The sequence below is a fragment of the Stenella coeruleoalba genome, assembly GCF_951394435.1.
Source record: "Stenella coeruleoalba genome assembly, chromosome: 2".
NCBI lineage: Eukaryota > Metazoa > Chordata > Mammalia > Artiodactyla > Delphinidae > Stenella > Stenella coeruleoalba.
The window spans coordinates 98,495,022-98,521,731 of record NC_137147.1 but is presented as its reverse complement, the minus strand read 5'-3'; the positions used below and the strand labels follow the sequence as shown (position 1 = coordinate 98,521,731).

The 26,710-nt window shown below is 43.7% G+C and overlaps 1 long non-coding RNA gene across 1 annotated transcript in view; it reads left to right on the top strand.

Annotated features, from left to right (window-relative positions):
* Positions 1-4,184: 4,184 nt before the first annotated feature.
* LOC307178661 overlaps positions 4,185-26,710 on the top strand; it is a 1,149,198-nt gene continuing 1,126,672 nt past the window's right edge. Inside the window, exon 1 of the long non-coding RNA XR_013825249.1 lies at positions 4,185-4,277. This is a non-coding gene — a long non-coding RNA (uncharacterized lncRNA). The remainder of the gene's footprint in view (positions 4,278-26,710) is intronic.

The window sequence follows — 26,710 nt, the reverse complement described above, 5'->3', positions numbered from 1 at the left end:
GTGGACGTTCTGCCTCTTTTCCTATGCTTTCAATGCAATTCCAGTCTACCTCCTGAAATCGGTTTCCTGCAATTCTGCCCCGCTTTCAAGTCCTCTTGGCAGCCTTACTTCAGTATATTTTTGGACGATAGCTGTCATTTATAACTCTGCAGGTTTGTGAATTACAGTGCCCCTGAGCTCCTTTCTTCAACTTGCTTTCTTGTGAGCTGGCCGCAACACCGCAGGATGGCTTCAGGCCTTAATCTGGTTCCAGCATGGATGCTGAACCTTTGGTTAATTCCTCTTCCCGGTGGGAAATGAGAGTTAAATTTGCCCGTCCAGACACCTCCAGCTAGTCTCTCATTGGTTCTCCCTATTCCTGTTCATCTTCCGCAGAAATTGCAAACTGGGCCAAACAGGAGGTTAAAGGGACTGACTCTCCAAGTCGGGAGAGTGTTAGTAAAGCGTCTGGAATGTTGCACCCGAGTACCAGGGTACGAAAACTGAGACATATTTGAACACGTCTCCCGATCACATGGTTGATCATACTCTGGGTTCCACATGCATGTTTTAGCGGAAGGAAGAATACCTTAAACCTGGGCAGTTGAGACCCGTGTAATGGGTATCATGCAATATGACTTCAAAGGGTCTTCATTTGCTCACTGAACCTCTCCAATCCTATCACTGCTGCGTTTATGCCCCTGTACACATGCTTGATTCTCTTTCGGAGACACAGCAATCCATAGGTTTTACGATACTTACAAGTCAGGTACATTCTTAGGCGTTTAATATGCGGTGTTGAGTCTATTTCGTTGAGCAAGGAGTAGCTCTTGTCTATTCCATATTTGGCTTAAGGAACTTTATCTGTGCTCATTTCAATCTCTGGTTTTATGCAGCACCCCAACTCACCTTTCCCCTTAAGCAAGCATAAGTTGGTTTTCTAAATTTGAGACCCTGATCTGTTCTGTAATTCAGTTCCTGTGTAGGCAAGTTTACGTTCCGTGTATTACTGATATCTTATGATGTTTCTTTTTCTGTGTGACTTATTTCAGTTAGAATCATCATACCTGAATCCACTCATTGTGCTCCTAAGTGCCTGATGACATAGATTTCATTGCTGAGTGATATTGCTTTGTAAGTAAATACCACAACTTCTTTATCCATTTATCACTTTCTGCGATGTTGAACTTGTACTGTAAAGGACGTTCTTGTAAACAGAGCCCTCCCAAACTTTGGGGTGGCTGTGTCTTTTTGATTTTAATTTCCCTAAGCTATAGGACCATAAGTGGAAGTGCCCTAGGCTCTGTTGCTTTGTTTTTTAGATGTTTCAGGAAACACCATACACTTCTCCCGAGTGTCTGTTGGCAATTTACATCCTGCCCATCAGCATAACAAGCCTCCCAGTTCTCCATGGCCTGTCCTGCCTTTCTGGATTTTACACTTTTTTCAGATGGCCCGTTTGACTGGGGGAAAGTGAGACTTCATTGTAGTGCAGATTTCCTTTGCAAGCTTGCTTGGTTGGCCAAAAAGGGCGTATGCGTTTTTTCCTGAATATATTCAGGAAAAAACGCATACGCCCTTTTTGGCCAAGTGCATCATTGTGGACGTTCTGCCTCTTTTCCTATGCTTTCAATGCAATTCCAGTCTACCTCCTGAAATCGGTTTCCTGCAATTCTGCCCCGCTTTCAAGTCCTCTTGGCAGCCTTACTTCAGTATATTTTTGGACGATAGCTGTCATTTATAACTCTGCAGGTTTGTGAATTACAGTGCCCCTGAGCTCCTTTCTTCAACTCGCTTTCTTGTGAGCTGGCCGCAACACCGCAGGATGGCTTCAGGCCCTAATCTGGTTCCGGCACGGCACGCTGAGCTTTTGGTTAATTCCTCTTCCTCGTGGGAAATGAGAGTTAAATTTGCCCGTCCAGACACCTCCAGCTAGTCTCTCATTGGTTCTCGCTATTCCTGTTCATCTTCCACACAAATTGCAAACTGGGCCAAACAGGAGGTTAAAGGGACTGACTCTCCAAATTGGGAGAGTGTTAGTAAAGCGTGTGGAATGTTGCACCCGAGTACCAGGGTACGAAAACTGAGACATATTTGAACACGTCTCCCGATGACATGGTTGATCATACTCTAGGTTCCACATGCATGTTTTAGCTGAAGGAAGAATACCTTAAACCTGGGTAGTTGAAACCCGTGGAATGGGTACCATGCAATATGACTTCAAAGGGTCTTCATTTGCTCACCGAACCTCTCCAATCCTATCACTGCTGCGTTTATGCCCCTGTACACATGCTTGATTCTCTTTCGGAGACATAGCAATCCATAGGTTTTAAGATACTTACTAGTCAGGTACATTCTTAGGCGTTTAATATGCGGTGTTGAGTCCATTTCGTTGAGCAAGGAGTAGCTCTTGTCTATTCCATATTTGGCTTAAGGAACTTTATCTGTGCTCATTTCGATCTCTGGTTTTATGCAGCACCCCAACTCACCTTTCCCCTTAAGCAAGCATAAGTTGGTTTTCTAAATTTGAGACCCTGTTCTGTTTTGGAATTCAGTTCCTGTGTAGCCAAGTTTACATTCCGTGTATTACTGATATCTTATGATGTTTCTTTTTCTGTGTGACTTATTTCAGTTAGAATCATCATACCTGAATCCACTCATTGTGCTGCTAAGGGCCTGATGACATAGATTTCATTGCTGAGTGATATTGCTTTGTAAGTAAATACCACAACTTCTTTATCCATTTTTCACTTTCTGCAATGTTGAACTTGTACTGTAAACGAGGTTCTTGTAAACAGAGCCGTTCCAAACTTTGGGGTGGCTGTGTCTTTTTGATTTTAATTTCCCTAAGCTATAGGACCATAAGTGGAAGTGCCCTAGGCTCTGTTGCTTTGTTTTTTAGATGTTTCAGGAAACACCATACACTTCTCCCGAGTGTCTGTTGGCAATTTACATCCCGCCCATCAGCATAACAAGGCTCCCAGTTCTCCATGGCCTGTCCTGCCTTTCTGGATTTTACACTTTTTTCAGATGGCCCTTTTGACCAGAGGGAAGTGAGACTTCATTGTAGTGCAGATTTCCTTTGCAAGCTTGCTTGGTTGGCCAAAAAGGGCGTATGCGTTTTTTCCTGAATATATTCAGGAAAAAACACATACGCCCTTTTTGGCCAAGTGCATCATTGTGGACGTTCTGCCTCTTTTCCTATGCTTTCAATGCAATTCCAGTCTACCTCCTGAAATCGGTTTCCTGCAATTCTGCCCCGCTTTCAAGTCCTCTTGGCAGCCTTACTTCAGTATATTTTTGGACGATAGCTGTCATTTATAACTCTGCAGGTTTGTGAATTACAGTGCCCCTGAGCTCCTTTCTTCAACTCGCTTTCTTTTGAGCTGGCCGCAACACTGCAGGATGGCTTCAGGCCCTAATCTGGTTCCAGCACGGCACACTGAGCCTTTGGTTATTTCCTCTTCCTGGTGGGAAATGAGAGTTAAATTTGCCCATCAAGACACCTCCAGCTAGTCTCTCATTGGTTCTCGCTATTCCTGTTCATCTTCCGCAGAAACTGCAAACTGGGCCAAACAGGAGGTTAAAGGGTCTGACTCTCCAAGTCGGGAGAGTGTTAGTAAAGCATCTGGAATGTTGCACCCAGGTACCAGGGTACGAAAACTGAGACATATTTGAACACGTCTCCCGATCACATGGTTGATCATACTCTAGGTTCCACATGCATGTTTTAGCTGGAGGAAGAATACCTTAAACATGGGTAGTTGAAACCCGTGTAATGGGTACCATGCAATATGACTTCAAAAGGTCTTCATTTGCTCACCGAACCTCTCCAATCCTATCACTGCTGCGTTTATGCCCCTGTACACACGCTTGATTCTCTTTCGGAGACATAGCAATCCATAGGTTTTAAGATACTTACTAGTCAGGTATATTCTTAGGCGTTTAATATGGGGTGTTGAGTCCATTTCGTTGAGCAAGGAGTAGCTCTTGTCTATTCCATATTTGGCTTAAGGAACTTTATCTGTGCTCATTTCAATCTCTGGTTTTATGCAGCACCCCAACTCACCTTTCCCCTTAAGCAAGCATAAGTTGGTTTTCTAAGTTTGAGACCCTGTTCTGTTTTGGAATTCAGTTCCTGTGTAGCCAAGTTAACATTCCGTGTATTAGTGATATCTTATGATGTTTCTTTTACTGTGTGACTTATTTCAGTTAGAATCATCGTACCTTAATCCACTCATTATGCTGCTACGGGCCTGATGACATAGATTTCATTGCTGAGTGATACTGCATTGTACGTAAGTACCACAAGTTCTTTATCCATTTTTCAGTTTCTGTGATATTGAACTTGTACAGTAAAGGAGGTTCTTGTAAACAGAGGCGTCCCAAACTTTGGGGTGGCTGTGTCTTTTTGATTTTAATTTCCCTAAGCTATAGGACCATAAGTGGAAGTGCCCTAGGCTCTGTTGCTTTGTTTTTTAGATGTTTCAGGAAACACCATACACTTCTCCCGAGTGTCTGTTGGCAATTTACATCCCGCCCATCAGCATAACAAGGCTCCCAGTTCTCCATGGCCTGTCCTGCCTTTCTGGATTTTACACTTTTTTCAGATGGCCCTTTTGACCGGGGGGAAGTGAGACTTCATTGTAGTGCAGATTTCCTTTGCAAGCTTGCTTGGTTGGCCAAAAAGGGCGTATGCGTTTTTTCCTGAATATATTCAGAAAAAAACGCATACGCCCTTTTTGGCCAAGTGCATCATTGTGGACGTTCTGCCTCTTTTCCTATGCTTTCAATGCAATTCCAGTCTACCTCCTGAAATCGGTTTCCTGCAATTCTGCCCCGCTTTCAAGTCCTCTTGGCAGCCTTACTTCAGTATATTTTTGGACGATAGCTGTCATTTATAACTCTGCAGGTTTGTGAATTACAGTGCCCCTGAGCTCCTTTCTTCAACTCGCTTTCTTGTGAGCTGGCCGCAACACCGCAGGATGGCTTCAGGCCTTAATCTGGTTCCGGCATGGATGCTGAACCTTTGGTTAATTCCTCTTCCCGGTGGGAAATGAGAGTTAAATTTGCCCGTCCAGACACCTCCAGCTAGTCTCTCATTGGTTCTCCCTATTCCTGTTCATCTTCCGCAGAAATTGCAAACTGGGCCAAACAGGAGGTTAAAGGGACTGACTCTCCAAGTCGGGAGAGTGTTAGTAAAGCGTCTGGAATGTTGCACCCGAGTACCAGGGTACGAAAACTGAGACATATTTGAACACGTCTCCCGATCACATGGTTGATCATACTCTGGGTTCCACATGCATGTTTTAGCGGAAGGAAGAATACCTTAAACCTGGGCAGTTGAGACCCGTGTAATGGGTATCATGCAATATGACTTCAAAGGGTCTTCATTTGCTCACTGAACCTCTCCAATCCTATCACTGCTGCGTTTATGCCCCTGTACACATGCTTGATTCTCTTTCGGAGACACAGCAATCCATAGGTTTTAAGATACTTACAAGTCAGGTACATTCTTAGGCGTTTAATATGCGGTGTTGAGTCTATTTCGTTGAGCAAGGAGTAGCTCTTGTCTATTCCATATTTGGCTTAAGGAACTTTATCTGTGCTCATTTCAATCTCTGGTTTTATGCAGCACCCCAACTCACCTTTCCCCTTAAGCAAGCATAAGTTGGTTTTCTAAATTTGAGACCCTGATCTGTTCTGTAATTCAGTTCCTGTGTAGCCAAGTTTACGTTCCGTGTATTACTGATATCTTATGATGTTTCTTTTTCTGTGTGACTTATTTCAGTTAGAATCATCATACCTGAATCCACTCATTGTGCTCCTAAGTGCCTGATGACATAGATTTCATTGCTGAGTGATATTGCTTTGTAAGTAAATACCACAACTTCTTTATCCATTTATCACTTTCTGCAATGTTGAACTTGTACTGTAAACGAGGTTCTTGTAAACAGAGCCGTTCCAAATTTTGGGGTGGCTGTGTCTTTTTGATTTTAATTTCCCTAAGCTATAGGACCATAAGTGGAAGTGCCCTAGGCTCTGTTGCTTTGTTTTTTAGATGTTTCAGGAAACACCATACACTTCTCCCGAGTGTCTGTTGGCAATTTACATCCCGCCCATCAGCATAACAAGGCTCCCAGTTCTCCATGGCCTGTCCTGCCTTTCTGGATTTTACACTTTTTTCAGATGGCCCTTTTGACCAGAGGGAAGTGAGACTTCATTGTAGTGCAGATTTCCTTTGCAAGCTTGCTTGGTTGGCCAAAAAGGGCGTATGCGTTTCTTCCTGAATATATTCAGGAAAAAACGCATACGCCCTTTTTGGCCAAGTGCATCATTGTGGACGTTCTGCCTCTTTTCCTATGCTTTCAATGCAATTCCAGTCTACCTCCTGAAATCGGTTTCCTGCAATTCTGCCCCGCTTTCAAGTCCTCTTGGCAGCCTTACTTCAGTATATTTTTGGACGATAGCTGTCATTTATAACTCTGCAGGTTTGTGAATTACAGTGCCCCTGAGCTCCTTTCTTCAACTCGCTTTCTTTTGAGCTGGCCGCAACACCGCAGGATGGCTTCAGGCCCTAATCTGGTTCCAGCACGGCACACTGAGCCTTTGGTTATTTCCTCTTCCTGGTGGGAAATGAGAGTTAAATTTGCCCATCAAGACACCTCCAGCTAGTCTCTCATTGGTTCTCGCTATTCCTGTTCATCTTCCGCAGAAATTGCAAACTGGGCCAAACAGGAGGTTAAAGGGTCTGACTCTCCAAGTCAGGAGAGTGTTAGTAAAGCATCTGGAATGTTGCACCCAGGTACCAGGGTACGAAAACTGAGACATATTTGAACACGTCTCCCGATCACATGGTTGATCATACTCTAGGTTCCACATGCATGTTTTAGCTGGAGGAAGAATACCTTAAACATGGGTAGTTGAAACCCGTGTAATGGGTACCATGCAATATGACTTCAAAAGGTCTTCATTTGCTCACCGAACCTCTCCAATCCTATCACTGCTGCGTTTATGCCCCTGTACACACGCTTGATTCTCTTTCGGAGACATAGCAATCCATAGGTTTTAAGATACTTACTAGTCAGGTATATTCTTAGGCGTTTAATATGGGGTGTTGAGTCCATTTCGTTGAGCAAGGAGTAGCTCTTGTCTATTCCATATTTGGCTTAAGGAACTTTATCTGTGCTCATTTCAATCTCTGGTTTTATGCAGCACCCCAACTCACCTTTCCCCTTAAGCAAGCATAAGTTGGTTTTCTAAGTTTGAGACACTGTTCTGTTTTGGAATTCAGTTCCTGTGTAGCCAAGTTTACATTCCGTGTATTAGTGATATCTTATGATGTTTCTTTTACTGTGTGACTTATTTCAGTTAGAATCATCATACCTGAATCCACTCATTATGCTGCTACGGGCCTGATGACATAGATTTCATTGCTGAGTGATACTGCATTGTACGTAAGTACCACAAGTTCTTTATCCATTTTTCAGTTTCTGTGATATTGAACTTGTACAGTAAAGGAGGTTCTTGTAAACAGAGGCGTCCCAAACTTTGGGGTGGCTGTGTCTTTTTGATTTTAATTTCCCTAAGCTATAGGACCATAAGTGGAAGTGCCCTAGGCTCTGTTGCTTTGTTTTTTAGATGTTTCAGGAAACACCATACACTTCTCCCGAGTGTCTGTTGGCAATTTACATCCCGCCCATCAGCATAACAAGGCTCCCAGTTCTCCATGGCCTGTCCTGCCTTTCTGGATTTTACACTTTTTTCAGATGGCCCTTTTGACCGGGGGGAAGTGAGACTTCATTGTAGTGCAGATTTCCTTTGCAAGCTTGCTTGGTTGGCCAAAAAGTGCGTATGCGTTTTTTCCTGAATTTATTCAGGAAAAAACGCATACGCCCTTTTTGGCCAAGTGCATCATTGTGGACGTTCTGCCTCTTTTCCTATGCTTTCAATGCAATTCCAGTCTACCTCCTGAAATCGGTTTCCTGCAATTCTGCCCCGCTTTCAAGTCCTCTTGGCAGCCTTACTTCAGTATATTTTTGGACGATAGCTGTCATTTATAACTCTGCAGGTTTGTGAATTACAGTGCCCCTGAGCTCCTTTCTTCAACTCGCTTTCTTGTGAGCTGGCCGCAACACCGCAGGATGGCTTCAGGCCCTAATCTGGTTCCGGCATGGCACACTGAGCCTTTGGTTATTTCCTCTTCCTGGTGGGAAATGAGAGTTAAATTTGCCCGTCCAGACACCTCCAGCTAGTCTCTCATTGGTTCTCGCTATTGCTGTTCATCTTCCGCAGAAATTGCAAACTGGGCCAAACAGGAGGTTAAAGGGACTGACTCTCCAAGTCGGGAGAGTGTTAGTAAAGCGTCTGGAATGTTGCACCCGAGTACCAGGGGAGGAAAACTGAGACTTATTTGAACACGTCTCCCGTTCACACGGTTGATCATACTCTGGGTTCCACATGCATGTTTTAGCTGAAGGAAGAATACCTTAAACCTGGGTAGTTGGGACCCGTGGAATGGGTACCATGCAATATGACTTCAAAGGGTCTTCATTTGCTCACCGAACCTCTCCAATCCTATCACTGTTGCGTTTATGCCCCTGTACACACGCTTGATTCTCTTTCGGAGACATACCAATCCATAGGTTTTAAGATACTTACTAGTCAGGTACATTCTTAGGCGTTTAATATGGGGTGTTGAGTCCATTTCGTTGAGCAAGGAGTAGCTCTTGTCTATTCCATATTTGGCTTAAGGAACTTTATCTGTGCTCATTTCAATCTTTGGTTTTATGCAGCACCCCAACTCACCTTTCCCCTTAAGCAAGCATAAGTTGGTTTTCTAAATTTGAGACCCTGTTCTGTTTTGGAATTCAGTTCCTGTGTAGCCAAGTTTACATTCCGTGTATTAGTGATATCTTATGATGTTTCTTTTTCTGTGTGACTTATTTCAGTTAGAATCATCGTACCTGAATCCACTCATTATGCTGCTATGTGCCTGATGACATAGATTTCATTGCTGAGTGATACTGCATTGTACGTAAGTACCACAAGTTCTTTATCCATTTTTCACTTTCTGTGATATTGAACTTGTACGGTAAACGAGGTTCTTGTAAACAGAGGCGTCCCAAACTTTGGGGTGGCTGTGTCTTTTTGATTTTAATTTCCCTAAGCTATAGGACCATAAGTGGAAGTGCCCTAGGCTCTGTTGCTTTGTTTTTTAGATGTTTCAGGAAACACCATACACTTCTCCCGAGTGTCTGTTGGCAATTTACATCCCGCCCATCAGCATAACAAGGCTCCCAGTTCTCCATGGCCTGTCCTGCCTTTCTGGATTTTACACTTTTTTCAGATGGCCCTTTTGACCAGGGGGAAGTGAGACTCCATTGTAGTGCAGATTTCCTTTGCAAGCTTGCTTGGTTGGCCAAAAAGGGCGTATGCGTTTTTTCCTGAATATATTCAGGAAAAAACGCATACGCCCTTTTTGGCCAAGTGTATCATTGTGGACATTCTGCCTCTTTTCCTATGCTTTCAATGCAATTCCAGTCTACCTCCTGAAATCGGTTTCCTGCAATTCTGCCTCACTTTCAAGTCCTCTTGGCAGCCTTACTTCAGTATATTTTTGGACGATAGCTGTCATTTATAACTCTGCAGGTTTGTGAATTACAATGCCCCTGAGCTCCTTTCTTCAACTCACTTTCTTGTGCGCTGGCCGCAACACCGCAGGATGGCTTCAGGCCCTAATCTGGTTCCGGCACGGCACGCTGATCCTTTGGTTAATTCCTCTTCCTCGTGGGAAATGAGAGTTAAATTTGCCCGTCCAGACACCTCCAGCTAGTCTCTCATTGGTTCTCCCTATTCCTGTTCATCTTCCACACAAATTGCAAACTGGGCCAAACAGGAGGTTAAAGGGACTGACTCTCCAAATTGGGAGAGTGTTAGTAAAGCGTGTGGAATGTTGCACCCGAGTACCAGGGTACGAAAACTGAGACATATTTGAACACGTCTCCCGATGACATGGTTGATCATACTCTAGGTTCCACATGCATGTTTTAGCTGAAGGAAGAATACCTTAAACCTGGGTAGTTGAAACCCGTGGAATGGGTACCATGCAATATGACTTCAAAGGGTCTTCATTTGCTCACCGAACCTCTCCAATCCTATCACTGCTGCGTTTATGCCCCTGTACACATGCTTGATTCTCTTTCGGAGACATAGCAATCCATAGGTTTTAAGATACTTACTAGTCAGGTACATTCTTAGGCGTTTAATATGGGGTGTTGAGTCCATTTCGTTGAGCAAGGAGTAGCTCTTGTCTATTCCATATTTGGCTTAAGGAACTTTATCTGTGCTCATTTCGATCTCTGGTTTTATACAGCACCCCAACTCACCTTTCCCCTTAAGCAAGCATAAGTTGGTTTTCTAAATTTGAGACCCTGTTCTGTTTTGGAATTCAGTTCCTGTGTAGCCAAGTTTACATTCCGTGTATTACTGATATCTTATGATGTTTCTTTTTCTGTGTGACTTATTTCAGTTAGAATCATCATACCTGAATCCACTCATTGTGCTGCTAAGGGCCTGATGACATAGATTTCATTGCTGAGTGATATTGCTTTGTAAGTAAATACCACAACTTCTTTATCCATTTTTCACTTTCTGCAATGTTGAACTTGTACTGTAAACGAGCTTCTTGTAAACAGAGCCGTTCCAAACTTTGGGGTGGCTGTGTCTTTTTGATTTTAATTTCCCTAAGCTATAGGACCATAAGTGGAAGTGCCCTAGGCTCTGTTGCTTTGTTTTTTAGATGTTTCAGGAAACACCATACACTTCTCCCGAGTGTCTGTTGGCAATTTACATCCCGCCCATCAGCATAACAAGGCTCCCAGTTCTCCATGGCCTGTCCTGCCTTTCTGGATTTTACACTTTTTTCAGATGGCCCTTTTGACCAGAGGGAAGTGAGACTTCATTGTAGTGCAGATTTCCTTTGCAAGCTTGCTTGGTTGGCCAAAAAGGGCATATGCGTTTTTTCCTGAATATATTCAGGAAAAAACGCATACGCCCTTTTTGGCCAAGTGCATCATTGTGGACGTTCTGCCTCTTTTCCTATGCTTTCAATGCAATTGCAGTCTACCTCCTGAAATCGGTTTCCTGCAATTCTGCCCCGCTTTCAAGTCCTCTTGGCAGCCTTACTTCAGTATATTTTTGGACGATAGCTGTCATTTATAACTCTGCAGGTTTGTGAATTACAGTGCCCCTGAGCTCCTTTCTTCAACTTGCTTTCTTGTGAGCTGGCCGCAACACCGCAGGATGGCTTCAGGCCCTAATCTGGTTCCGGTACGGCACGCTGAGCCTTTGGTTAATTCCTCTTCCTGGTGGGAAATGAGAGTTAAATTTGCCCGTCCAGACACCTCCAGCTAGTGTCTCATTGCTTCTCACTATTCCTGTTCATCTTCCGCTGAAATTGCAAACTGAGCCAAACAGGAGGTTAAAGGGACTGACTCTCCAAGTCGGGAGAGTGTTAGTAAAGTGTCTGGAATGTTGCACCCGAGTACCAGGGTACGAAAACTGAGACATATTTGAACACATCTCCCGATCACATGGTTGATCATACTCTAGGTTCCACATGCATGTTTTAGCTGAAGGAAGAATACCTTAAACCTGGGTAGTTGAAACCCGTGGAATGGGTACCATGCAATATGACTTCAAAGGGTCTTCATTAGCTCACCGAACCTCTCCAATCCTATCACTGCTGCGTTTATGCCCCTGTACACACGCTTGATTCTCTTTCGGAGACATAGCAATCCATAGGTTTTAAGATACTTACTAGGCAGGTACATTCTTAGGCGTTTAATATGGGGTGTTGAGTCCATTTCGTTGAGCAAGGAGTAGCTCTTGTCTATTCCATATTTGGCTTAAGGAACTTTATCTGTGCTCATTTCAATCTCTGGTTTTATGCAGCACCCCAACTCACCTTTCCCCTTAAGCAAGCATAAGTTGGTTTTCTAAATTTGAGACCCTGTTCTGTTTTGGAATTCAGTTCCTGTGTAGCCAAGTTTACATTCCGTGTATTACTGATATCTTATGATGTTTCTTTTTCTGTGTGACTTATTTCAGTTAGAATCATCGTACCTGAATCCACTCATTATGCTGCTACGGGCCTGATGACATAGATTTCATTGCTGAGTGATACTGCATTGTACGTAATTACCACAAGTTCTTTATCCATTTTTCACATTCTGTGATATTGAACTTGTACGGTAAACGAGGTTCTTGTAAAGAGAGGCGTCCCAAATTTTGGGGTGGCTGTGTCTTTTTGATTTTAATTTCCCTAAGCTATAGGACCATAAGTGGAAGTGCTCTAGGCTCTGTTGCTTTGTTTTTTAGATGTTTCAGGAAACACCATACACTTCTCCCAAGTGGCTGTTGGCAATTTACATCCTGCCCATCAGCATAACAAGGCTCCCAGTTCTCCATGGCCTGTCCTGCCTTTCTGGATTTTACACTTTTTTCAGATGGCCCTTTTAACCGGGGGGATGTGAGACTTCATTGTAGTGAAGATTTCCTTTGCAAGTTTGCTTGGTTGGCCAAAAAGTGCGTATGCGTTTTTTCCTGAATATATTCAGAAAAAAAGCATACGCCCTTTTTGGCCAAGTGCATCATTGTGGACGTTCTGCCTCTTTTCCTATGCTTTCAATGCAATTCCAGTCTACCTCCTGAAATCGGTTTCCTGCAATTCTGCCCCGCTTTCAAGTCCTCTTGGCAGCCTTACTTCAGTATATTTTTGGACGATAGCTGTCATTTATAACTCTGCAGGTTTGTGAATTACAGTGTCCCTGAGCTCCTTTCTTCAACTCGCTTTCTTGTGAGCTGGCCGCAACACCGCAGGATGGCTTCAGGCCCTAATCTGGTTCCGGCACGGCACGCTGAGCCTTTGGTTAATTCCTCTTCCTGGTGGGAAATGAGAGTTAAATTTGCCCGTCCACACACCTCCAGCTAGTCTCTCATTGGTTCTCGCTATTCCTGTGCATCTTCCGCAGAAATTGCAAACTGGGCCAAACAGGAGGTTAAAGGGACTGACTCTCCAATTCGGGAGAGTGTTAGTAAAGCGTCTGGAATGTTGCACCCGAGTACCAGGGTACGAAAACTGAGACATATTTGAACATGTCTCCCGATCACATGGTTGATCATACTCAAGGTTCCACATGCATGTTTTAGCTGAAGTAAGAATACCTTAAACCTGGGTAGTTGAAACCCGTGGAATGGGTACCATGCAATATGACTTCAAAGGGTCTTCATTTGCTCACCGAACCTCTCCAATCCTATCACTGCTGCATTTATGCCCCTGTACACACGCTTGATTCTCTTTCGGATACATAGCAATCCATAGGTTTTAAGATACTTACTAGTCAGGTACATTCTTAGGCGTTTAATATGCGGTGTTGAGTTCATTTCGTTGAGCAAGGAGTAGCTCTTGTCTATTCTGTATTTAGCTTAAGGAACTTTATCTGTGCTCATTTCAATCTCTGGTTTTATGCAGCACCCCAACTCACCTTTCCCCTTAAGCAAGCATAAGTTGGTTTTCTAAATTTGAGACCCTGTTCTGTTTTGGAATTCAGTTCCTGTGTAGCCAAGTTTACATTTCGTGTATTAGTGATATCTTATGATGTTTCTTTTTCTGTGTGACTTATTTCAGTTACAATCATCGTACCTGAATCCACTCATTATGCTTCTACGGGCCTGATGACATAGATTTCATTGCTGAGTGATACTGCATTGTACGTAAGTACCACAAGTTCTTTATCCTTTTTTCACTTTCTGTGATACTGATCTTGTACGGTAAACGAGGTTGTTGTAAACAGAGGCGTCCCAAACTTTGGGGTGGCTGTGTCTTTTTAATTTTAATTTCCCTAAGCTATAGGACCATAAGTGGAAGTGCCCTAGGTTCTGTTGCTTTGTTTTTTAGATGTTTCAGGAAACACCATACACTTCTCCCGAGTGTCTGTTGGCAATTTACATCCCACCCATCAGCATAACAAGGCTCCCAGTTCTCCATGGCCTGTCCTGCCTTTCTGGATTTTACACTTTTTTCAGATGGCCCTTTTGACCGGGGGGAAGTGAGACTTCATTGTAGTGCAGATTTCCTTTGCAAGCTTGCTTGGTTGGCCAAAAAGGGCGTATGCGTTTTTTCCTGAATATATTCAGGAAAAAACGCATACGCCCTTTTTGGCCAAGTGCATCATTGTGGACGTTCTGCCTCTTTTCCTATGCTTTCAATGCAATTCCAGTCTACCTCCTGAAATCAGTTTCCTGCAATTCTGCCCCGCTTTCAAATCCTCTTGGCAGCCTTACTTCAGTATATTTTTGGACGATAGCTGTCATTTATAACTCTGCAGGTTTGTGAATTACAGTGCCCCTGAGCTCCTTTCTTCAACTCGTTTTCTTGTGAGATGGCCACAACACCGCAGGATGGCTTCAGGCCCTAATCTGGTTCCGGCACGGCACGCTGAGTCTTTGGTTATTTCCTCTTCCCGGTGGAAAATGAGAGTTAAATTTGCCCGTCCAGACACCTCCAGCTAGTCTCTCATTGGTTCTCCCTATTCCTGTTCATCTTCCGCAGAAATTGCAAACTGGGCCAAACAGGAGGTTAAAGGCCCTGACTCTCCAAGTGGGGAGAGTGTTAGTAAAGCGTCTGGAATGTTGCACCCGAGTACCAGGGGAGGAAAACTGAGACATATTTGAACACGTCTCCCGTTCACACGGTTGATCATACTCTGGGTTCCACATGCATGTTTTAGCTGAAGGAAGAATACCTTAAACCTGGAGAGTTGAGACCCGTGGAATGGGTACCATGCAATATGACTTCAAAGGTTCTTCATTTGCTCACCGAACCTCTCCAATCCTATCACTGCTGCGTTTATGCCCCTGTACACACGCTTGATTCTCTTTCGGAGACATACCAATCCATAGGTTTTAAGATACTTACTAGTCAGGTACATTCTTAGGCGTTTAATATGGGGTGTTGAGTCCATTTCGTTGAGCAAGGAGTAGCTCTTGTCTATTCCATATTTGGGTTAAGGAACTTTATCTGTGCTCATTTCAATCTCTGGTTTTATGCAGCACCCCAACTCACCTTTCCCCTAGAGCAAGCATAAGTTGGTTTTCTAAATTTGAGACCCTGTTCTGTTTTGGAATTCAGTTCCTGTGTAGCCAAGTTTACATTCCGTGTATTAGTGATATCTTATGATGTTTCTTTTTCTGTGTGACTTATTTCAGTTAGAATCATCGTACCTGAATCCACTCATTATGCTGCTACGGGCCTGATGACATAGATTTCATTGCTGAGTGATACTGCATTGTACGTAAGTACCACAAGTTCTTTATCCATTTTTCACTTTCTGTGATATTGAACTTGTACGGTAAACGAGGTTCTTGTAAACACAGGCGTCCCAAACTTTGGGGTGGCTGTGTCTTTTTGATTTTAATTTCCCTAAGCTATAGGACCATAAGTGGAAGTGCCCTAGGCTCTGTTGCTTTGTTTTTTAGATGTTTCAGGAAACACCATACACTTCTCCCGAGTGTCTGTTGGCAATTTACATCGCGCCCATCAGCATAACAAGGCTCCCAGTTCTCCATGGCCTGTCCTGCCTTTCTGGATTTTACACTTTTTTCAGATGGCCCTTTTGACCGGGGGGAAGTGAGACTTCATTGTAGTGCAGATTTCCTTTGCAAGCTTGCTTGGTTGGCCAAAAAGGGCGTATGCGTTTTTTCCTGAATATATTCAGGAAAAAACGCATACGCCCTTTTTGGCCAAGTGCATCATTGTGGACGTTCTGCCTCTTTTCCTATGCTTTCAATGCAATTCCAGTCTACCTCCTGAAATCGGTTTCCTGCAATTCTGCCCCACTTTCAAGTCCTCTTGGCAGCCTTACTTCAGTATATTTTTGGACGATAGCTGTCATTTATAACTCTGCAGGTTTGTGAATTACAGTGCCCCTGAGCTCCTTTCTTCAACTCGCTTTCTTGTGAGCTGGCCGCAACACCGCAGGATGGCTTCAGGCCCTAATCTGGTTCTGGCACGGCACGCTGAGCCTTTGGTTAATTCCTCTTCCTGGTGGGAAATGAGAGTTAAATTTGTCCGTCCAGACAGCTCCAGCTAGTCTCTCATTGGTTCTCGCTATTCCTGTTCATCTTCCGCAGAAATTGCAAACTGGGCCAAACAGGAGGTTAAAGGCGCTGACTCTCCAAGTGGGGAGAGTTTTAGTAAAGCGTCTGAAATGTTGCACCCGAGTACCAGGGGAGGAAAACTGAGACTTATTTGAACACGTCTCCCGTTCACACTGTTGATCATACTCTGGGTTCCACATACATGTTTTAGCTGAAGGAAGAATACCTTAAACCTGGGTAGTTGAAAGCCCTGGTATGGGTACCATGCAATATGACTTCAAAGGGTCTTCATTTGCTCACCGAACCTCTCCAATCCTATCACTGCTGCGTTTATGCCCCTGTACACACGCTTGATTCTCTTTCGGAGACATAGCAATCCATAGGTTTTAAGATACTTACTAGGCAGGTACATTCTTAGGCGTTTAATATGGGGTGTTGAGTCCATTTCGTTGAGCAAGGAGTAGCTCTTGTCTATTCCATATTTGGCTTAAGGAACTTTATCTGTGCTCATTTCAATCTCTGGTTTTATGCAGCACCCCAACTCACCTTTCCCCTTAAGCAAGCATAAGTTGGTTTTCTAAATTTGAGACCCTGTTCTGTTTTGGAATTCAGTTCCTGTGTAGCCAAGTTTACATTCCGTGTATTACTGATATCTTATGATGTTTCTTTTTCTGTGTGACTTATTTCAGTTAGAATCATCGTACCTGAATCCACTCATTATGCTGCTACGGGCCTGATGACATAGATTTCATTGCTGAGTGATACTGCATTGTACGTAATTACCACAAGTTCTTTATCCATTTTTCACATTCTGTGATATTGAACTTGTACGGTAAACGAGGTTCTTGTAAAGAGAGGCGTCCCAAATTTTGGGGTGGCTGTGTCTTTTTGATTTTAATTTCCCTAAGCTATAGGACCATAAGTGGAAGTGCTCTAGGCTCTGTTGCTTTGTTTTTTAGATGTTTCAGGAAACACCATACACTTCTCCCAAGTGGCTGTTGGCAATTTACATCCTGCCCATCAGCATAACAAGGCTCCCAGTTCTCCATGGCCTGTCCTGCCTTTCTGGATTTTACACTTTTTTCAGATGGCCCTTTTAGCCGGGGGGATGTGAGACTTCATTGTAGTGAAGATTTCCTTTGCAAGTTTGCTTGGTTGGCCAAAAAGTGCGTATGCGTTTTTTCCTGAATATATTCAGAAAAAAAGCATACGCCCTTTTTGGCCAAGTGCATCATTGTGGACGTTCTGCCTCTTTTCCTATGCTTTCAATGCAATTCCAGTCTACCTCCTGAAATCGGTTTCCTGCAATTCTGCCCCGCTTTCAAGTCCTCTTGGCAGCCTTACTTCAGTATATTTTTGGACGATAGCTGTCATTTATAACTCTGCAGGTTTGTGAATTACAGTGCCCCTGAGCTCCTTTCTTCAACTCGCTTTCTTGTGAGCTGGCCGCAACACCGCAGGATGGCTTCAGGCCCTAATCTGGTTCCGGCACGGCACGCTGAGCCTTTGGTTAATTCCTCTTCCTGGTGGGAAATGAGAGTTAAATTTGCCCGTCCACACACCTCCAGCTAGTCTCTCATTGGTTCTCGCTATTCCTGTGCATCTTCCGCAGAAATTGCAAACTGGGCCAAACAGGAGGTTAAAGGGACTGACTCTCCAATTCGGGAGAGTGTTAGTAAAGCGTCTGGAATGTTGCACCCGAGTACCAGGGTACGAAAACTGAGACATATTTGAACATGTCTCCCGATCACATGGTTGATCATACTCAAGGTTCCACATGCATGTTTTAGCTGAAGTAAGAATACCTTAAACCTGGGTAGTTGAAACCCGTGGAATGGGTACCATGCAATATGACTTCAAAGGGTCTTCATTTGCTCACCGAACCTCTCCAATCCTATCACTGCTGCATTTATGCCCCTGTACACATGCTTGATTCTCTTTCGGATACATAGCAATCCATAGGTTTTAAGATACTTACTAGTCAGGTACATTCTTAGGCGTTTAATATGCGGTGTTGAGTTCATTTCGTTGAGCAAGGAGTAGCTCTTGTCTATTCTGTATTTAGCTTAAGGAACTTTATCTGTGCTCATTTCAATCTCTGGTTTTATGCAGCACCCCAACTCACCTTTCCCCTTAAGCAAGCATAAGTTGGTTTTCTAAATTTGAGACCCTGTTCTGTTTTGGAATTCAGTTCCTGTGTAGCCAAGTTTACATTTCGTGTATTAGTGATATCTTATGATGTTTCTTTTTCTGTGTGACTTATTTCAGTTACAATCATCGTACCTGAATCCACTCATTATGCTTCTACGGGCCTGATGACATAGATTTCATTGCTGAGTGATACTGCATTGTACGTAAGTACCACAAGTTCTTTATCCATTTTTCACTTTCTGTGATACTGATCTTGTACGGTAAACGAGGTTGTTGTAAACAGAGGCGTCCCAAACTTTGGGGTGGCTGTGTCTTTTTAATTTTAATTTCCCTAAGCTATAGGACCATAAGTGGAAGTGCCCTAGGTTCTGTTGCTTTGTTTTTTAGATGTTTCAGGAAACACCATACACTTCTCCCGAGTGTCTGTTGGCAATTTACATCCCACCCATCAGCATAACAAGGCTCCCAGTTCTCCATGGCCTGTCCTGCCTTTCTGGATTTTACACTTTTTTCAGATGGCCCTTTTGACCGGGGGGAAGTGAGACTTCATTGTAGTGCAGATTTCCTTTGCAAGCTTGCTTGGTTGGCCAAAAAGGGCGTATGCGTTTTTTCCTGAATATATTCAGGAAAAAACGCATACGCCCTTTTTGGCCAAGTGCATCATTGTGGACGTTCTGCCTCTTTTCCTATGCTTTCAATGCAATTCCAGTCTACCTCCTGAAATCAGTTTCCTGCAATTCTGCCCCGCTTTCAAATCCTCTTGGCAGCCTTACTTCAGTATATTTTTGGACGATAGCTGTCATTTATAACTCTGCAGGTTTGTGAATTACAGTGCCCCTGAGCTCCTTTCTTCAACTCGTTTTCTTGTGAGATGGCCACAACACCGCAGGATGGCTTCAGGCCCTAATCTGGTTCCGGCACGGCACGCTGAGCCTTTGGTTATTTCCTCTTCCCGGTGGAAAATGAGAGTTAAATTTGCCCGTCCAGACACCTCCAGCTAGTCTCTCATTGGTTCTCCCTATTCCTGTTCATCTTCCGCAGAAATTGCAAACTGGGCCAAACAGGAGGTTAAAGGCCCTGACTCTCCAAGTGGGGAGAGTGTTAGTAAAGCGTCTGGAATGTTGCACCCGAGTACCAGGGGAGGAAAACTGAGACATATTTGAACACGTCTCCCGTTCACACGGTTGATCATACTCTGGGTTCCACATGCATGTTTTAGCTGAAGGAAGAATACCTTAAACCTGGAGAGTTGAGACCCGTGGAATGGGTACCATGCAATATGACTTCAAAGGTTCTTCATTTGCTCACCGAACCTCTCCAATCCTATCACTGCTGCGTTTATGCCCCTGTACACACGCTTGATTCTCTTTCGGAGACATACCAATCCATAGGTTTTAAGATACTTACTAGTCAGGTACATTCTTAGGCGTTTAATATGGGGTGTTGAGTCCATTTCGTTGAGCAAGGAGTAGCTCTTGTCTATTCCATATTTGGGTTAAGGAACTTTATCTGTGCTCATTTCAATCTCTGGTTTTATGCAGCACCCCAACTCACCTTTCCCCTAGAGCAAGCATAAGTTGGTTTTCTAAATTTGAGACCCTGTTCTGTTTTGGAATTCAGTTCCTGTGTAGCCAAGTTTACATTCCGTGTATTAGTGATATCTTATGATGTTTCTTTTTCTGTGTGACTTATTTCAGTTAGAATCATCGTACCTGAATCCACTCATTATGCTGCTACGGGCCTGATGACATAGATTTCATTGCTGAGTGATACTGCATTGTACGTAAGTACCACAAGTTCTTTATCCATTTTTCACTTTCTGTGATATTGAACTTGTACGGTAAACGAGGTTCTTGTAAACACAGGCGTCCCAAACTTTGGGGTGGCTGTGTCTTTTTGATTTTAATTTCCCTAAGCTATAGGACCATAAGTGGAAGTGCCCTAGGCTCTGTTGCTTTGTTTTTTAGATGTTTCAGGAAACACCATACACTTCTCCCGAGTGTCTGTTGGCAATTTACATTGCGCCCATCAGCATAACAAGGCTCCCAGTTCTCCATGGCCTGTCCTGCCTTTCTGGATTTTACACTTTTTTCAGATGGCCCTTTTGACCGGGGGGAAGTGAGACTTCATTGTAGTGCAGATTTCCTTTGCAAGCTTGCTTGGTTGGCCAAAAAGGGCGTATGCGTTTTTTCCTGAATATATTCAGGAAAAAACGCATACGCCCTTTTTGGCCAAGTGCATCATTGTGGACGTTCTGCCTCTTTTCCTATGCTTTCAATGCAATTCCAGTCTACCTCCTGAAATCGGTTTCCTGCAATTCTGCCCCACTTTCAAGTCCTCTTGGCAGCCTTACTTCAGTATATTTTTGGACGATAGCTGTCATTTATAACTCTGCAGGTTTGTGAATTACAGTGCCCCTGAGCTCCTTTCTTCAACTCGCTTTCTTGTGAGCTGGCCGCAACACCGCAGGATGGCTTCAGGCCCTAATCTGGTTCTGGCACGGCACGCTGAGCCTTTGGTTAATTCCTCTTCCTGGTGGGAAATGAGAGTTAAATTTGTCCGTCCAGACAGCTCCAGCTAGTCTCTCATTGGTTCTCGCTATTCCTGTTCATCTTCCGCAGAAATTGCAAACTGGGCCAAACAGGAGGTTAAAGGCGCTGACTCTCCAAGTGGGGAGAGTTTTAGTAAAGCGTCTGAAATGTTGCACCCGAGTACCAGGGGAGGAAAACTGAGACTTATTTGAACACGTCTCCCGTTCACACGGTTGATCATACTCTGGGTTCCACATACATGTTTTAGCTGAAGGAAGAATACCTTAAACCTGGGTAGTTGAAAGCCCTGGTATGGGTACCATGCAGTATGACTTCAAAGGGTCTTCATTTGCTCACCGAACCTCTCCAATCCTATCACTGCTGCGTTTATGCCCCTGTACACACGCTTGATTCTCTTTTGGAGACATAGCAATCCATAGGTTTTAAGATACTTACTAGTCAGGTACATTCTTACGCGTTTAATATGGGGTGTTGAGTCCATTTCGTTGAGCAAGGAGTAGCTCTTGTGTATTCCATATTTGGCTTAAGGAACTTTATCTGTGCTCATTTCAATCTCTGGTTTTATGCAGCACCCCAACTCACCTTTCCCCTTAAGCAAGCATAAGTTGGTTTTCTAAATTTGAGACCCTGTTCTGTTTTGGAATTCAGTTCCTGTGTAGCCAAGTTTACATTCCGTGTATTAGTGATATCTTATGATGTTTCTTTTTCTGTGTGACTTATTTCAGTTAGAATCATCGTACCTGAATCCACTCATTATGCTGCTACGGGCCTGATGACATAGATTTCATTGCTGAGTGATACTGCATTGTACGTAAGTACCACAAGTTCTTTATCCATTTTTCACTTTCTGTGATACTGAACTTGTACGGTAAACGAGGTTCTTGTAAACAGAGGCGTCCCAAACATTGGGGTGGCTGTGTCTTTTTGATTTTAATTTCCCTAAGCTATAGGACCATAAGTGGAAGTGCCCTAGGCTCTGTTGCTTTGTTTTTTAGATGTTTCAGGAAACACCATACACTTCTCCCAAGTGTCTGTTGGCAATTTACATCCCGCCCATCAGCATAACAAGGCTCCCAGTTCTCCATGGCCTGGCCTGCCTTTCTGGATTTTACACTTTTTTCAGATGGCCCTTTTGACCGGGGGGAAGTGAGACTTCATTGTAGTGCAGATTTCCTTTGCAAGCTTGCTTGGTTGGCCAAAAAGGGCGTATGCGTTTTTTCCTGAATATATTCAGGAAAAAACGCATACGCCCTTTTTGGCCAAGTGCATCATTGTGTACGTTCTGCCTCTTTTGCTATGCTTTCAATGCAATTCCAGTCTACCTCCTGAAATCGGTTTCCTGCGATTCTGCCCCGCTTTCAAGTCCTCTTGGAAGCCTTACTTCAGTATATTTTTGGACGATAGCTGTCATTTATAACTCTGCAGGTTTGTGAATTACAGTGCCCCTGAGCTCCTTTCTTCAACTCGCTTTCTTGTGAGCTGGCCGCAACACTACTGGATGGCTTCAGGCCCTAATCTGGTTCCGGCATGGCACACTGAGCCTTTGGTTATTTCCTCTTCCTGGTGGGAAATGAGAGTTAAATTTGCCCGTCCAGACACCTCCAGCTAGTCTCTCATTGGTTCTCGCTATTCCTGTTCATCTTCCGCAGAAATTGGAAACTGGGCCAAACAGGAGGTTAAAGGGACTGACTCTCCAAGTCGGGAGAGTGTTAGTAAAGCGTCTGGAATGTTGCACCCGAGTACCAGGGGAGGAAAACTGAGACTTATTTGAACACGTCTCCCGTTCACACGGTTGATCATACTCTGGGTTCCACATGCATGTTTTAGCTGAAGGAAGAATACCTTAAACCTGCGTAGTTGAAACCCCTGGTATGGGTACCATGCAGTATGACTTCAAAGGTTCTTCATTTGCTCACCGAACCTCTCCAATCCTATCACTGCTGCGTTTATGCCCCTGTACACACGCTTGATTCTCTTTTGGAGACATAGCAATCCATAGGTTTTAAGATACTTACTAGTCAGGTACATTCTTACGCGTTTAATATGCGGTGTTGAGTCCATTTCGTTGAGCAAGGAGTAGCTCTTGTCTATTCCATATTTGGCTTAAGGAACTTTATCTGTGCTCATTTCAATCTCTGGTTTTATGCAGCACCCCAACTCACCTTTCCCCTTAAGCAAGCATAAGTTGGTTTTCTAAATTTGAGACCCTGTTCTGTTTTGGAATTCAGTTCCTGTGTAGCCAAGTTTACATTCCGTGTATTACTGATATCTTATGATGTTTCTTTTTCTGTGTGACTTATTTCAGTTAGAATCATCGTACCTGAATCCACTCATTATGCTGCTACGGGCCTGATGACATAGATTTCATTGCTGAGTGATACTGCATTGTACGTAAGTACCACAAGTTCTTTATCCATTTTTCACTTTCTGTGATACTGAACTTGTACGGTAAACGAGGTTCTTGTAAACAGAGGCGTCCCAAACTTTGGGGTGGCTGTGCCTTTTTGATTTTAATTTCCCTAAGCTATAGGACCATAAGTGGAAGTGCCCTAGGCTCTGTTGCTTTGTTTTTTAGATGTTTCAGGAAACACCATACACTTCTCCCGAGTGTCTGTTGGCAATTTACATCCCGCCCATCAGCATAACAAGGCTCCCAGTTCTCCATGGCCTGTCCTGCCTTTCTGGATTTTACACTTTTTTCAGATGGCCCTTTTGACCGGGGGGAAGTGAGACTTCATTGTAGTGCCGATTTCCTTTGCAAGCTTGCTTGGTTGGCTAAAAAGGGCATATGCGTTTTATCCTGAATATATTCAGGAAAAAACGCATGCGCCCTTTTTGGCCAAGTGCATCATTGTGGACGTTCTGCCTCTTTTCCTATGCTTTCAATGCAATTCCAGTCTACCTCCTGAAATCGGTTTCCTGCAATTCTGCCCCGCTTTCAAGTCCTCTTGGCAGCCTTACTTCAGTATATTTTTGGACGATAGCTGTCATTTATAACTCTGCAGGTTTGTGAATTACAGTGCCCCTGAGCTCCTTTCTTCAACTCGCTTTCTTGTGAGCTGGCCGCAACACCGCAGGATGGCTTCAGGCCCTAATCTGGTTCCGGCATGGCACACTGAGCCTTTGGTTATTTCCTCTTCCTGTTGGGAAATGAGAGTTAAATTTGCCCGTCCAGACACCTCCAGCTAGTCTCTCATTGGTTCTCGCTATTCCTGTTCATCTTCCGCAGAAATTGCAAACTGGGCCAAACAGGAGGTTAAAGGCGCTGACTCTCCAAGTGGGGAGAGTTTTAGTAAAGCGTCTGGAATGTTGCACCCGAGTACCAGGGGAGGAAAACTGAGACTTATTTGAACACGTCTCCCGTTCACACGGTTGATCATACTCTGGGTTCCACATGCATGTTTTAGCTGAAGGAAGAATACCTTAAACCTGGGTAGTTGAAACCCCTGGTATGGGTACCATGCAGTATGACTTCAAAGGTTCTTCATTTGCTCACCGAACCTCTCCAATCCTATCACTGCTGCGTTTATGCCCCTGTACACACGCTTGATTCTCTTTTGGAGACATAGCAATCCATAGGTTTTAAGATACTTACTAGTCAGGTACATTCTTACGCGTTTAATATGGGGTGTTGAGTCCATTTCGTTGAGCAAGGAGTAGCTCTTGTCTATTCCATGTTTGGCTTAAGGAACTTTATCTGTGCTCATTTCAATCTCTGGTTTTATGCAGCACCCCAACTCACCTTTCCCCTTAAGCAAGCATAAGTTGGTTTTCTAAATTTGAGACCCTGTTCTGTTTTGGAATTCAGTTCCTGTGTAGCCAAGTTTACATTCCGTGTATTACTGATATCTTATGATGTTTCTTTTTCTGTGTGACTTATTTCAGTTAGAATCATCGTACCTGAATCCACTCATTATGCTGCTACGGGCCTGATGACATAGATTTCATTGCTGAGTGATACTGCATTGTACGTAAGTACCACAAGTTCTTTATCCATTTTTCACTTTCTGTGATACTGAACTTGTACAGTAAACGAGGTTCTTGTAAACAGAGGCGTCCCAAATTTTGGGGTGGCTGTGTCTTTTTGATTTTAATTTCCCTAAGCTATAGGACCATAAGTGGAAGTGCCCTAGGCTCTGTTGCTTTGTTTTTTAGATGTTTCAGGAAACACCATACACTTCTCCCGAGTGTCTGTTGGCAATTTACATCCCGCCCATCAGCATAACAAGGCTCCCAGTTCTCCATGGCCTGTCCTGCCTTTCTGGATTTTACACTTTTTTCAGATGGCCCTTTTGACCGGGGGGAAGTGAGACTTCATTGTAGTGCAGATTTCCTTTGCAAGCTTGCTTGGTTGGCCAAAAAGGGCGTATGCGTTTTTTCCTGAATATATTCAGGAAAAAACGCATACGCCCTTTTTGGCCAAGTGCATCATTGTGGACGTTCTGCCTCTTTTCCTATGCTTTCAATGCAATTCCAGTCTACCTCCTGAAATCGGTTTCCTGCAATTCTGCCCCGCTTTCAAGTCCTCTTGGCAGCCTTACTTCAGTATATTTTTGGACGATAGCTGTCATTTATAACTCTGCAGGTTTGTGAATTACAGTGCCCCTGAGCTCCTTTCTTCAACTCGCTTTCTTGTGAGCTGGCCGCAACACCGCAGGATGGCTTCAGGCCCTAATGTGGTTCCGGCACGGCATGCTGAGCCTTTGGTTAATTCCTCTTCCTGGTGGGAAATGAGAGTTAAATTTGCCCGTCCAGACACCTCCAGCTAGTGTCTCATTGCTTCTCACTATTCCTGTTCATCTTCCGCTGAAATTGCAAACTGGGCCAAACAGGAGGTTAAAGGGACTGACTCTCCAAGTCGGGAGAGTGTTAGTAAAGCATCTGGAATGTGGCACCCGAGTACCAGGGTACGAAAACTGAGACATATTTGAACACGTCTCCCGATCACATGGTTGATCATACTCTAGGTTCCACATGCATGTTTTAGCTGAAGGAAGAATACCTTAAACCTGGGTAGTTGAAACCCGTGGAATGGTACCATGGAATATGACTTCAAAGGGTCTTCATTTCCTCACCGAACCTCTCCAATCCTATCACTGCTGCGTTTATGCGCCTGTACACATGCTTGATTCTCTTTCGGAGACATAGCAATCCATAGGTTTTAAGATACTTACTAGTCAGGTACTTCCTTAGGCGTTTAATACAGGGTGTTGAGTCCATTTCATTGAGCAAGGAATAGCTCTTGTCTATTCCATATTTGGCTTAAGGAACTTTATCTGTGCTCATTTCAATCTCTCGTTTTATGCAGCACCCCAACTCACCTTTCCCCTTAAGCAAGCATAAGTTGGTTTTCTAAATTTGAGACCCTGTTCTGTTTTGGAATTCAGTTCCTGTGTAGCCAAGTTTACATTCCGTGTATTACTGATATCTTATGATGTTTCTTTTTCTGTGTGACTTATTTCAGTTAGAATCATCGTACCTGAATCCACTCATTATGCTGCTACGGGCCTGATGACATAGATTTCATTGCTGAGTGATACTGCATTCTACGTAAGTACCACAAGTTCTTTATCCATTTTTCACTTTCTGTGATACTGAACTTGTACGGTAAATGAGGTTCTTGTAAACAGAGGCATCCCAAACTTTGGGGTGGCTGTGTCTTTTTGATTTTAATTTCCCTAAGCTATAGGACCATAAGTGGAAGTGCCCTAGGCTCTGTTGCTTTGTTTTTTAGATGTTTCAGGAAACACCATACACTTCTCCCGAGTGTCTGTTGGCAATTTACATCCCGCCCATCAGCATAACAAGGCTCCCAGTTCTCCATAGCCTGTCCTGCCTTTCTGGATTTTACACTTTTTTCAGATGGC